Source organism: Coregonus clupeaformis, chromosome 8 (assembly GCF_020615455.1).
Source record: "Coregonus clupeaformis isolate EN_2021a chromosome 8, ASM2061545v1, whole genome shotgun sequence".
Classification (NCBI taxonomy): Eukaryota; Metazoa; Chordata; class Actinopteri; order Salmoniformes; family Salmonidae; genus Coregonus; species Coregonus clupeaformis.
The window spans coordinates 59373663-59389695 of NC_059199.1; positions in this window are offsets into that span (position 1 = coordinate 59373663).

The window sequence follows — 16033 nt, forward strand, 5'->3', positions numbered from 1 at the left end:
GTACTATGGTAATGTCATTATTGCTGAGAATGTACTATGGTAATGTCATTATTGCTGAGAATGTACTATGGTAATGTCATTAGTGCTGAGAATGTACTATGGTAATATCATTAGTGCTGAGAATGTACTATGGTAATGTCATTAGTGCTGAGAATGTACTATGGTAATGTCATTATTGCTGAGAATGTACTATGGTAATATCATTAGTGCTGAGAATGTACTATGGTAATGTCATCAGTGCTGAGAATGTAATATGGTAATATAATTAGTGCTGAGAATGTACTATGGTAATATCATTAGTGCTGAGAATGTACTATGGTAATATCATTAGTGCTGAGAATGTACTATGGTAATATATTTAGTGCTGAGAATGTACTATGGTACTGTCATTAGTGCTGAGAATGTACTATGGTAATATATTTAGTGCTGAGAATGTACTATGGTAATGTCATTAGTGCTGAGAATGTACTATGGTAATGTCATTAGTGCTGAGAATGTACTATGATAATATCATTAGTGCTGAGAATGTACTATGGTAATGTCATCAGTGCTGAGAATGTACTATGGTAATATAATTAGTGCTGAGAATGTACTATGGTAATATCATTAGTGCTGAGAATGTACTATGGTAATATCATTATTGCTGAGAATGTACTATGGTAATACCATTAGTGCTGAGAATGTACTATGGTAATATCATTAGTGCTGAGAATGTACTATGGTAATGTCATTAGTGCTGAGAATGTACTATGGTAATGTCATTAGTGCTGAGAATGTACTATGGTAATATCATTAGTGCTGAGAATGTACTATGGTAATGTCATTAGTGCTGAGAATGTACTATGGCAATGTCATTAGTGCTGAGAATGTACTATGGTAATGTCATTAGTGCTGAGAATGTACTATGGTAATGTCATTATTGCTGAGAATGTACTATGGTAATATCATTAGTGCTGAGAATGTACTATGGTAATGTCATTAGTGCTGAGAATGTACTATGGTAATGTCATTATTGCTGAGAATGTACTATGGTAATATCATTAGTGCTGAGAATGTACTATGGTAATGTCATCAGTGCTGAGAATGTACTATGGTAATATAATTAGTGCTGAGAATGTACTATGGTAATATCATTAGTGCTGAGAATGTACTATGGTAATATCATTAGTGCTGAGAATGTACTATGGTAATGTCATCAGTGCTGAGAATGTACTATGGTAATGTCATTAGTGCTGAGAATGTACTATGGTAATGTCATTATTGCTGAGAATGTACTATGGTAATATCATTAGTGCTGAGAATGTACTATGGTCATGTCATTAGTGCTGAGAATGTACTATGGTAATATCATTAGTGCTGAGAATGTACTATGGTAATGTCATTAGTGCTGAGAATGTACTATGGTAATGTCATTAGTGCTGAGAATGTACTCTGGTAATATCATTAGTGCTGAGAATGTACTATGGTAATATCATTAGTGCTGAGAATGTACTATGGTAATATCAGTAGTGCTGAGAATGTACTATGGTAATGTCATTAGTGCTGAGAATGTACTATGGTAATATCATTAGTGCTGAGAATGTACTATGGTAATGTCATTAGTGCTGAGAATGTACTATGGTAATGTCATTAGTGCTGAGAATGTACTATGGTAATATCATTAGTGCTGAGAATGTACTATGGTAATGTCATTAGTGCTGAGAATGTACTATGGTAATATCATTAGTGCTGAGAATGTAATATGGTAATATCATTAGTGCTGAGGATGTACTATGGTAATATCATTAGTGCTGAGAATGTACTATGGTAATATCATTAGTGCTGAGAATGTACTATGGTAATGTCATTAGTGCTGAGAATGTACTCTGGTAATATCATTTGTGCTGAGAATGTACTATGGTAATATCATTAGTGCTGAGAATGTACTATGGTAAAATCATTATTGCTGAGAATGTACTATGGTAATATCATTATTGCTGAGAATGTACTATGGTAATATCATTAGTGCTGAGAATGTACTATGGTAATGTCATTAGTGCTGAGAATGTACTCTGGAAATATCATTTGTGCTGAGAATGTACTATGGTAATATCATTAGTGCTGAGAATGTACTATGGTAATATCATTAGTGCTGAGAATGTACTATGGTAATGTCATAAGTGCTGAGAATGTACTATTGTAATGTCATTATTAATGAGAATGTACTATGGTAATATCATTAGTGCTGAGAATGTACTACGGTAATGTCATTAGTGCTGAGAATGTACTATGGTAATATCATTAGTGCTGAGAATGTCCTATGGTAATGTCATTAGTGCTGAGAATGTACTATGGTAATGTCATTAGTGCTGAGAATGTACTATGGTAATATCATTAGTGCTGAGAATGTACTATGGTAATGTCATTAGTGCTGAGAATGTACTATGGTAATGTCATTAGTGCTGAGAATGTACTATGGTAATATCATTAGTGCTGAGAATGTACTATGGTAATATCATTATTGCTGAGAATGTACTATGGTAATATCATTAGTGCTGAGAATGTACTATGGTAATGTCATTAGTGCTGAGAATGTACTATGGTAATGTCATTAGTGCTGAGAATGTACTATGGTAATATCATTAGTGCTGAGAATGTACTATGGTAATGTCATTAGTGCTGAGAATGTACTATGGTAATGTCATTAGTGCGGAGAATGTACTATGGTAATATTATTAGTGCTGAGAATGTACTATGGTAATATCATTATTGCTGAGAATGTACTATGGTAATATCATTAGTGCTGAGAATGTTCTATGGTAATGTCATTAGTGCTGAGAATGTACTATGGTAATGTCATTAGTGCTGAGAATGTACTATGGTAATATCATTAGTGCTGAGAATGTACTATGGTAATGTCATTAGTGCTGAGAATGTACTATGGCAATGTCATTAGTGCTGAGAATGTACTATGGTAATGTCATTAGTGCTGAGAATGTACTATGGTAATATCATTATTGCTGAGAATGTACTATGGTAATATCATTAGTGCTGAGAATGTACTATGGTAATGTCATTAGTGCTGAGAATGTACTATGGTAATGTCATTAGTGCTGAGAATGTACTATGGTAATATCATTAGTGCTGAGAATGTACTATGGTAATGTCATTAGTGATGAGAATGTACTATGGCAATGTCATTAGTGCTGAGAATGTACTATGGTAATGTCATTAGTGCTGAGAATGTACTATGGTAATGTCATTAGTGCTGAGAATGTACTATGATAATATCATTAGTGCTGAGAATGTACTATGGTAATGTCATCAGTGCTGAGAATGTACTATGGTAATATAATTAGTGCTGAGAATGTACTATGGTAATATCATTAGTGCTGAGAATGTACTATGGTAATATCATTATTGCTGAGAATGTACTATGGTAATACCATTAGTGCTGAGAATGTACTATGGTAATATCATTAGTGCTGAGAATGTACTATGGTAATGTCATTAGTGCTGAGAATGTACTATGGTAATGTCATTAGTGCTGAGAATGTACTATGGTAATATCATTAGTGCTGAGAATGTACTATGGTAATGTCATTAGTGCTGAGAATGTACTATGGCAATGTCATTAGTGCTGAGAATGTACTATGGTAATGTCATTAGTGCTGAGAATGTACTATGGTAATGTCATTATTGCTGAGAATGTACTATGGTAATATCATTAGTGCTGAGAATGTACTATGGTAATGTCATTAGTGCTGAGAATGTACTATGGTAATGTCATTATTGCTGAGAATGTACTATGGTAATATCATTAGTGCTGAGAATGTACTATGGTAATGTCATCAGTGCTGAGAATGTACTATGGTAATATAATTAGTGCTGAGAATGTACTATGGTAATATCATTAGTGCTGAGAATGTACTATGGTAATATCATTAGTGCTGAGAATGTACTATGGTAATGTCATCAGTGCTGAGAATGTACTATGGTAATGTCATTAGTGCTGAGAATGTACTATGGTAATGTCATTATTGCTGAGAATGTACTATGGTAATATCATTAGTGCTGAGAATGTACTATGGTCATGTCATTAGTGCTGAGAATGTACTATGGTAATATCATTAGTGCTGAGAATGTACTATGGTAATGTCATTAGTGCTGAGAATGTACTATGGTAATGTCATTAGTGCTGAGAATGTACTATGGTAATATCATTAGTGCTGAGAATGTACTATGGTAATGTCATTAGTGCTGAGAATGTACTATGGTAATATCAGTAGTGCTGAGAATGTACTATGGTAATGTCATTAGTGCTGAGAATGTACTATGGTAATATCATTAGTGCTGAGAATGTACTATGGTAATGTCATTAGTGCTGAGAATGTACTATGGTAATGTCATTAGTGCTGAGAATGTACTATGGTAATATCATTAGTGCTGAGAATGTACTATGGTAATGTCATTAGTGCTGAGAATGTACTATGGTAATATCATTAGTGCTGAGAATGTAATATGGTAATATCATTAGTGCTGAGGATGTACTATGGTAATATCATTATTGCTGAGAATGTACTATGGTAATATCATTAGTGCTGAGAATGTACTATGGTAATGTCATTAGTGCTGAGAATGTACTCTGGTAATATCATTTGTGCTGAGAATGTACTATGGTAATATCATTAGTGCTGAGAATGTACTATGGTAAAATCATTATTGCTGAGAATGTACTATGGTAATATCATTATTGCTGAGAATGTACTATGGTAATATCATTAGTGCTGAGAATGTACTATGGTAATGTCATTAGTGCTGAGAATGTACTCTGGAAATATCATTTGTGCTGAGAATGTACTATGGTAATATCATTAGTGCTGAGAATGTACTATGGTAATATCATTAGTGCTGAGAATGTACTATGGTAATGTCATAAGTGCTGAGAATGTACTATTGTAATGTCATTATTAATGAGAATGTACTATGGTAATATCATTAGTGCTGAGAATGTACTACGGTAATGTCATTAGTGCTGAGAATGTACTATGGTAATATCATTAGTGCTGAGAATGTACTATGGTAATGTCATTAGTGCTGAGAATGTACTATGGTAATGTCATTAGTGCTGAGAATGTACTATGGTAATATCATTAGTGCTGAGAATGTACTATGGTAATGTCATTAGTGCTGAGAATGTACTATGGTAATGTCATTAGTGCTGAGAATGTACTATGGTAATATCATTAGTGCTGAGAATGTACTATGGTAATATCATTATTGCTGAGAATGTACTATGGTAATATCATTAGTGCTGAGAATGTACTATGGTAATGTCATTAGTGCTGAGAATGTACTATGGTAATGTCATTAGTGCTGAGAATGTACTATGGTAATATCATTAGTGCTGAGAATGTACTATGGTAATGTCATTAGTGCTGAGAATGTACTATGGTAATGTCATTAGTGCGAGAATGTACTATGGTAATATTATTAGTGCTGAGAATGTACTATGGTAATATCATTATTGCTGAGAATGTACTATGGTAATATCATTAGTGCTGAGAATGTTCTATGGTAATGTCATTAGTGCTGAGAATGTACTATGGTAATGTCATTAGTGCTGAGAATGTACTATGGTAATATCATTAGTGCTGAGAATGTACTATGGTAATGTCATTAGTGCTGAGAATGTACTATGGCAATGTCATTAGTGCTGAGAATGTACTATGGTAATGTCATTAGTGCTGAGAATGTACTATGGTAATATCATTATTGCTGAGAATGTACTATGGTAATATCATTAGTGCTGAGAATGTACTATGGTAATGTCATTAGTGCTGAGAATGTACTATGGTAATGTCATTAGTGCTGAGAATGTACTATGGTAATATCATTAGTGCTGAGAATGTACTATGGTAATGTCATTAGTGATGAGAATGTACTATGGCAATGTCATTAGTGCTGAGAATGTACTATGGTAATGTCATTAGTGCTGAGAATGTACTATGGTAATATCATTATTGCTGAGAATGTACTATGGTAATATCATTAGTGCTGAGAATGTACTATGGTAATGTCATTAGTGATGAGAATGTACTATGGTAATGTCATTAGTGCTGAGAATGTACTATGGTAATATCATTAGTGCTGAGAATGTACTATGGTAATGTCATTAGTGCTGAGAATGTACTATGGCAATGTCATTAGTGCTGAGAATGTACTATGGTAATGTCATTAGTGCTGAGAATGTACTATGGTAATGTCATTATTGCTGAGAATGTACTATGGTAATGTCATCAGTGCTGAGAATGTACTATGGTAATGTCATTAGTGCTGAGAATGTACTATGGTAATGTCATCAGTGCTGAGAATGTAGTATGGTAATGTCATTAGTGCTGAGAATGTACTATGGTAATGTCATTATTGCTGAGAATGTACTATGGTAATATCATTAGTGCTGAGAATGTACTATGGTCATGTCATTAGTGCTGAGAATGTACTATGGTAATATCATTAGTGCTGAGAATGTACTATGGTAATGTCATTAGTGCTGAGAATGTACTATGGTAATGTCATTAGTGCTGAGAATGTACTCTGGTAATATCATTTGTGCTGAGAATGTACTATGGTAATATCATTAGTTCTGAGAATGTACTATGGTAATATCATTAGTGCTGAGAATGTACTATGGTAATATCATTAGTGCTGAGAATGTACTATGGTAATATATTTAGTGCTGAGAATGTACTATGGTAATGTCATTAGTGCTGAGAATGTACTATGGTAATGTCATTATTGCTGAGAATGTACTATGGTAATATCATTAGTGCTGAGAATGTACTATGGTCATGTCATTAGTGCTGAGAATGTACTATGGTAATATCATTAGTGCTGAGAATGTACTATGGTAATGTCATTAGTGCTGAGAATGTACTATGGTAATGTCATTAGTGCTGAGAATGTACTATGGTAATATCATTAGTGCTGAGAATGTACTATGGTAATATCATTAGTAATGAGAATGTACTATGGTAATGTCATTAGTGCTGAGAATGTACTATGGTAATGTCATTAGTGCTGAGAATGTACTATGGTAATGTCATTAGTGCTGAGAATGTACTATGGTAATATCATTAGTACTGATAATGTACTATTGTAATGTCATTAGTGCTGAGAATGTACTATGGTAATATCATTAGTGCTGAGAATGTACTATGGTAATGTCATTAGTGCTGAGAATGTACTATGGTAATGTCATTAGTGCTGAGAATGTACTATGGTAATATCATTAGTGCTGAGAATGTACTATGGTAATGTCATTAGTGCTGAGAATGTACTATGGTAATATCATTAGTGCTGAGAATGTAATATGGTAATATCATTAGTGCTGAGAATGTACTATGGTAATATCATTATTGCTGAGAATGTACTATGGTAATATCATTAGTGCTGAGAATGTACTATGGTAATGTCATTAGTGCTGAGAATGTACTCTGGTAATATCATTTGTGCTGAGAATGTACTATGGTAATATCATTAGTGCTGAGAATGTACTATGGTAATATCATTATTGCTGAGAATGTACTATGGTAATATCATTAGTGCTGAGAATGTACTATGGTAATATCATTAGTGCTGAGAATGTACTATGGTAATGTCATTAGTGCTGAGAATGTACTCTGGAAATATCATTTGTGCTGAGAATGTACTATGGTAATATCATTAGTGCTGAGAATGTACTATGGTAATATCATTAGTGCTGAGAATGTACTATGGTAATGTCATAAGTGCTGAGAATGTACTATGGTAATGTCATTATTGCTGAGAATGTACTATGGTAATATCATTAGTGCTGAGAATGTACTACGGTAATGTCATTAGTGCTGAGAATGTACTATGGTAATATTATTAGTGCTGAGAATGTCCTATGGTAATGTCATTAGTGCTGAGAATGTACTATGGTAATGTCATTAGTGCTGAGAATGTACTATGGTAATATCATTAGTGCTGAGAATGTACTATGGTAATGTCATTAGTGCTGAGAATGTACTATGGTAATGTCATTAGTGCTGAGAATGTACTATGGTAATATCATTAGTGCTGAGAATGTACTATGGTAATGTCATTAGTGCTGAGAATGTACTATGGTAATGTCATTAGTGCTGAGAATGTACTATGGTAATATCATTAGTGCTGAGAATGTACTATGGTAATGTCATTATTGCTGAGAATGTACTATGGTAATATCATTAGTGCTGAGAATGTACTATGGTAATGTCATTAGTGCTGAGAATGTACTATGGCAATGTCATTAGTGCTGAGAATGTACTATGGTAATGTCATTAGTGCTGAGAATGTACTATGGTAAAGTCATTATTGCTGAGAATGTACTATGGTAATATCATTAGTGCTGAGAATGTACTATGGTAATGTCATTAGTGCTGAGAATGTACTATGGTAATGTCATTATTGCTGAGAATGTACTATGGTAATATCATTAGTGCTGAGAATGTACTATGGTAATGTCATCAGTGCTGAGAATGTACTATGGTAATATAATTAGTGCTGAGAATGTACTATGGTAATATCATTAGTGCTGAGAATGTACTATGGTAATATCATTAGTGCTGAGAATGTACTATGGTAATGTCATCAGTGCTGAGAATGTACTATGGTCATGTCATTAGTGCTGAGAATGTACTATGGTAATGTCATTATTGCTGAGAATGTACTATGGTAATATCATTAGTGCTGAGAATGAACTATGGTCATGTCATTAGTGCTGAGAATGTACTATGGTCATGTCATTAGTGCTGAGAATGTACTATGGTAATGTCATTATTGCTGAGAATGTACTATGGTAATATCATTAGTGCTGAGAATGTACTATGGTCATGTCATTAGTGCTGAGAATGTACTATGGTAATATCATTAGTGCTGAGAATGTACTATGGTAATGTCATTAGTGCTGAGAATGTACTATGGTAATGTCATTAGTGCTGAGAATGTACTCTGGTAATATCATTAGTGCTGAGAATGTACTATGGTAATATCATTATTGCTGAGAATGTACTATGGTAATATCATTATTGCTGAGAATGTACTATGGTAATATCATTAGTGCTGAGAATGTACTATGGTAATGTCATTAGTGCTGAGAATGTACTATGGTAATGTCATTAGTGCTGAGAATGTACTATGGTAATATCATTAGTGCTGAGAATGTACTATGGTAATGTCATTAGTGCTGAGAATGTACTATGGCAATGTCATTAGTGCTGAGAATGTACTATGGTAATGTCATTAGTGCTGAGAATGTACTATGGTAATATCATTATTGCTGAGAATGTACTATGGTAATATCATTAGTGCTGAGAATGTACTATGGTAATGTCATTAGTGCTGAGAATGTACTATGGTAATGTCATAAGTGCTGAGAATGTACTATGGTAATGTCATTATTGCTGAGAATGTACTATGGTAATATCATTAGTGCTGAGAATGTACTACGGTAATGTCATTAGTGCTGAGAATGTACTATGGTAATATTATTAGTGCTGAGAATGTACTATGGTAATGTCATTAGTGCTGAGAATGTACTATGGTAATGTCATTAGTGCTGAGAATGTACTATGGTAATATCATTAGTGCTGAGATTGTACTATGGTAATGTCATTAGTGCTGAGAATGTACTATGGTAATGTCATTAGTGCTGAGAATGTACTATGGTAATATCGTTAGTGCTGAGAATGTACTATGGTAATGTCATTATTGCTGAGAATGTACTATGGTAATATCATTAGTGCTGAGAATGTACTATGGTAATGTCATTAGTGCTGAGAATGTACTATGGTAATGTCATTAGTGCTGAGAATGTACTATGGTAATATCATTAGTGCTGAGAATGTACTATGGTAATGTCATTAGTGCTGAGAATGTACTATGGCAATGTCATTAGTGCTGAGAATGTACTATGGTAATGTCATTATTGCTGAGAATGTACTATGGTAATATCATTAGTGCTGAGAATGTACTATGGTAATGTCATTAGTGCTGAGAATGTACTCTGGAAATATCATTTGTGCTGAGAATGTACTATGGTAATATCATTAGTGCTGAGAATGTACTATGGTAATATCATTAGTGCTGAGAATGTACTATGGTAATGTCATAAGTGCTGAGAATGTACTATGGTAATGTCATTATTGCTGAGAATGTACTATGGTAATATCATTAGTGCTGAGAATGTACTACGGTAATGTCATTAGTGCTGAGAATGTACTATGGTAATATTATTAGTGCTGAGAATGTCCTATGGTAATGTCATTAGTGCTGAGAATGTACTATGGTAATGTCATTAGTGCTGAGAATGTACTATGGTAATATCATTAGTGCTGAGAATGTACTATGGTAATGTCATTAGTGCTGAGAATGTACTATGGTAATGTCATTAGTGCTGAGAATGTACTATGGTAATATCATTAGTGCTGAGAATGTACTATGGTAATGTCATTATTGCTGAGAATGTACTATGGTAATATCATTAGTGCTGAGAATGTACTATGGTAATGTCATTAGTGCTGAGAATGTACTATGGTAATGTCATTAGTGCTGAGAATGTACTATGGTAATATCATTAGTGCTGAGAATGTACTATGGTAATGTCATTAGTGCTGAGAATGTACTATGGCAATGTCATTAGTGCTGAGAATGTACTATGGTAATGTCATTAGTGCTGAGAATGTACTATGGTAAAGTCATTATTGCTGAGAATGTACTATGGTAATATCATTAGTGCTGAGAATGTACTATGGTAATGTCATTAGTGCTGAGAATGTACTATGGTAATGTCATTATTGCTGAGAATGTACTATGGTAATATCATTAGTGCTGAGAATGTACTATGGTAATGTCATCAGTGCTGAGAATGTACTATGGTAATATAATTAGTGCTGAGAATGTACTATGGTAATATCATTAGTGCTGAGAATGTACTATGGTAATATCATTAGTGCTGAGAATGTACTATGGTAATGTCATCAGTGCTGAGAATGTACTATGGTCATGTCATTAGTGCTGAGAATGTACTATGGTAATGTCATTATTGCTGAGAATGTACTATGGTAATATCATTAGTGCTGAGAATGTACTATGGTCATGTCATTAGTGCTGAGAATGTACTATGGTCATGTCATTAGTGCTGAGAATGTACTATGGTAATGTCATTATTGCTGAGAATGTACTATGGTAATATCATTAGTGCTGAGAATGTACTATGGTCATGTCATTAGTGCTGAGAATGTACTATGGTAATATCATTAGTGCTGAGAATGTACTATGGTAATGTCATTAGTGCTGAGAATGTACTATGGTAATGTCATTAGTGCTGAGAATGTACTCTGGTAATATCATTTGTGTAGAGAATGTACTATGGTAATATCATTAGTGCTGAGAATGTACTATGGTAATATCATTAGTGCTGAGAATGTACTATGGTAATATCATTATTGCTGAGAATGTACTATGGTAATATCATTAGTGCTGAGAATGTACTATGGTAATGTCATTAGTGCTGAGAATGTACTATGGTAATGTCATTAGTGCTGAGAATGTACTATGGTAATGTCATTAGTGCTGAGAATGTACTATGGTAATATCATTAGTGCTGAGAATGTACTATGGTAATATCATTATTGCTGAGAATGTACTATGGTAATATCATTAGTGCTGAGAATGTACTATGGTAATGTCATTAGTGCTGAGAATGTACTATGGTAATGTCATTAGTGCTGAGAATGTACTATGGTAATATCATTAGTGCTGAGAATGTACTATGGTAATGTCATTAGTGCTGAGAATGTACTATGGCAATGTCATTAGTGCTGAGAATGTACTATGGTAATGTCATTAGTGCTGAGAATGTACTATGGTAATATCATTATTGCTGAGAATGTACTATGGTAATATCATTAGTGCTGAGAATGTACTATGGTAATGTCATTAGTGCTGAGAATGTACTATGGTAATGTCATAAGTGCTGAGAATGTACTATGGTAATGTCATTATTGCTGAGAATGTACTATGGTAATATCATTAGTGCTGAGAATGTACTACGGTAATGTCATTAGTGCTGAGAATGTACTATGGTAATATTATTAGTGCTGAGAATGTCCTATGGTAATGTCATTAGTGCTGAGAATGTACTATGGTAATGTCATTAGTGCTGAGAATGTACTATGGTAATATCATTAGTGCTGAGATTGTACTATGGTAATGTCATTAGTGCTGAGAATGTACTATGGTAATGTCATTAGTGCTGAGAATGTACTATGGTAATATCGTTAGTGCTGAGAATGTACTATGGTAATGTCATTATTGCTGAGAATGTACTATGGTAATATCATTAGTGCTGAGAATGTACTATGGTAATGTCATTAGTGCTGAGAATGTACTATGGTAATGTCATTAGTGCTGAGAATGTACTATGGTAATATCATTAGTCCTGAGAATGTACTATGGTAATGTCATTAGTGCTGAGAATGTACTATGGCAATGTCATTAGTGCTGAGAATGTACTATGGTAATGTCATTAGTGCTGAGAATGTACTATGGTAAAGTCATTATTGCTGAGAATGTACTATGGTAATATCATTAGTGCTGAGAATGTACTATGGTAATGTCATTAGTGCTGAGAATGTACTATGGTAATGTCATTATTGCTGAGAATGTACTATGGTAATATCATTAGTGCTGAGAATGTACTATGGTAATGTCATCAGTGCTGAGAATGTACTATGGTAATATAATTAGTGCTGAGAATGTACTATGGTAATATCATTAGTGCTGAGAATGTACTATGGTAATATCATTAGTGCTGAGAATGTACTATGGTAATGTCATCAGTGCTGAGAATGTACTATGGTAATGTCATTAGTGCTGAGAATGTACTATGGTAATGTCATTATTGCTGAGAATGTACTATGGTAATATCATTAGTGCTGAGAATGTACTATGGTCATGTCATTAGTGCTGAGAATGTACTATGGTAATATCATTAGTGCTGAGAATGTACTATGGTAATGTCATTAGGGCTGAGAATGTACTATGGTAATGTCATTAGTGCTGAGAATGTACTCTGGTAATATCATTTGTGTAGAGAATGTACTATGGTAATATCATTAGTGCTGAGAATGTACTATGGTAATATCATTAGTGCTGAGAATGTACTATGGTAATATCATTATTGCTGAGAATGTACTATGGTAATATCATTAGTGCTGAGAATGTACTATGGTAATGTCATTAGTGCTGAGAATGTACTATGGTAATGTCATTAGTGCTGAGAATGTACTATGGTAATGTCATTAGTGCTGAGAATGTACTATGGTAATATCATTAGTGCTGAGAATGTACTATGGTAATATCATTATTGCTGAGAATGTACTATGGTAATATCATTAGTGCTGAGAATGTACTATGGTAATTTCATTAGTGCTGAGAATGTACTATGGTAATGTCATTAGTGCTGAGAATGTACTATGGTAATATCATTAGTGCTGAGAATGTACTATGGTAATGTCATTAGTGCTGAGAATGTACTATGGCAATGTCATTAGTGCTGAGAATGTACTATGGTAATGTCATTAGTGCTGAGAATGTACTATGGTAATATCATTATTGCTGAGAATGTACTATGGTAATATCATTAGTGCTGAGAATGTACTATGGTAATGTCATTAGTGCTGAGAATGTACTATGGTAATGTCATTAGTGCTGAGAATGTACTATGGTAATATCATTAGTGCTGAGAATGTACTATGGTAATGTCATTAGTGCTGAGAATGTACTATGGCAATGTCATTAGTGCTGAGAATGTACTATGGTAATGTCATTAGTGCTTAGAATGTACTATGGTAATGTCATTATTGCTGAGAATGTACTATGGTAATATCATTAGTGCTGAGAATGTACTATGGTAATGTCATTAGTGCTGAGAATGTACTATGGTAATGTTATTATTGCTGAGAATGTACTATGGTAATATCATTAGTGCTGAGAATGTACTATGGTAATGTCATCAGTGCTGAGAATGTACTATGGTAATATAATTAGTGCTGAGAATGTACTATGGTAATATCATTAGTGCTGAGAATGTACTATGGTAATATCATTAGTGCTGAGAATGTACTATGGTAATGTCATCAGTGCTGAGAATGTACTATGGTAATGTCATTAGTGCTGAGAATGTACTATGGTAATGTCATTATTGCTGAGAATGTACTATGGTAATATCATTAGTGCTGAGAATGTACTATGGTCATGTCATTAGTGCTGAGAATGTACTATGGTAATATCATTAGTGCTGAGAATGTACTATGGTAATGTCATTAGTGCTGAGAATGTACTATGGTAATGTCATTAGTGCTGAGAATGTACTCTGGTAATATCATTTGTGCTGAGAATGTACTATGGTAATATCATTATTGCTGAGAATGTACTATGGTAATATCATTAGTGCTGAGAATGTACTATGGTAATATCATTAGTGCTGAGAATGTACTATGGTAATATATTTAGTGCTGAGAATGTACTATGGTAATGTCATTAGTGCTGAGAATGTACTATGGTAATGTCATTATTGCTGAGAATGTACTATGGTAATATCATTAGTGCTGAGAATGTACTATGGTCATGTCATTAGTGCTGAGAATGTACTATGGTAATATCATTAGTGCTGAGAATGTACTATGGTAATGTCATTAGTGCTGAGAATGTACTATGGTAATGTCATTAGTGCTGAGAATGTACTATGGTAATATCATTAGTGCTGAGAATGTACTATGGTAATATCATTAGTAATGAGAATGTACTATGGTAATGTCATTAGTGCTGAGAATGTACTATGGTAATATCATTAGTACTGATAATGTACTATGGTAATGTCATTAGTGCTGAGAATGTACTATGGTAATATCATTAGTGCTGAGAATGTACTATGGTAATGTCATTAGTGCTGAGAATGTACTATGGTAATGTCATTAGTGCTGAGAATGTACTATGGTAATATCATTAGTGCTGAGAATGTACTATGGTAATGTCATTAGTGCTGAGAATGTACTATGGTAATATCATTAGTGCTGAGAATGTAATATGGTAATATCATTAGTGCTGAGAATGTACTATGGTAATATCATTATTGCTGAGAATGTACTATGGTAATATCATTAGTGCTGAGAATGTACTATGGTAATGTCATTAGTGCTGAGAATGTACTCTGGTAATATCATTTGTGCTGAGAATGTACTATGGTAATATCATTAGTGCTGAGAATGTACTATGGTAATATCATTATTGCTGAGAATGTACTATGGTAATATCATTATTGCTGAGAATGTACTATGGTAATATCATTAGTGCTGAGAATGTACTATGGTAATGTCATTAGTGCTGAGAATGTACTCTGGAAATATCATTTGTGCTGAGAATGTACTATGGTAATATCATTAGTGCTGAGAATGTACTATGGTAATATCATTAGTGCTGAGAATGTACTATGGTAATGTCATAAGTGCTGAGAATGTACTATGGTAATGTCATTATTGCTGAGAATGTACTATGGTAATATCATTAGTGCTGAGAATGTACTATCGTAATGTCATTAGTGCTGAGAATGTACTATGGTAATATCATTAGTGCTGAGAATGTACTATGGTAATATCATTAGTGCTGAGAATGTACTATGGCAATATCATTAGTGCTGAGAATGTACTATGGCAATATCATTAGTGCTGAGAATGTACTATGGTAATATCATTAGTGCTGAGAATGTACTATGGTAATATCATTAGTGCTGAGAATGTACTATGGTAATATCATTAGTGCTGAAAATGTACTATGGTAATATCATTAGTGCTGAGAATGTACTATGGTAATATCATTAGTGCTGAGAATGTACTATGGTAATATCATTAGTGCTGAGAATGTACTATGGTAATATCATTAGTGCTGAGAATGTACTATGGTAATATCATTAGTGCTGAGAATGTACTAT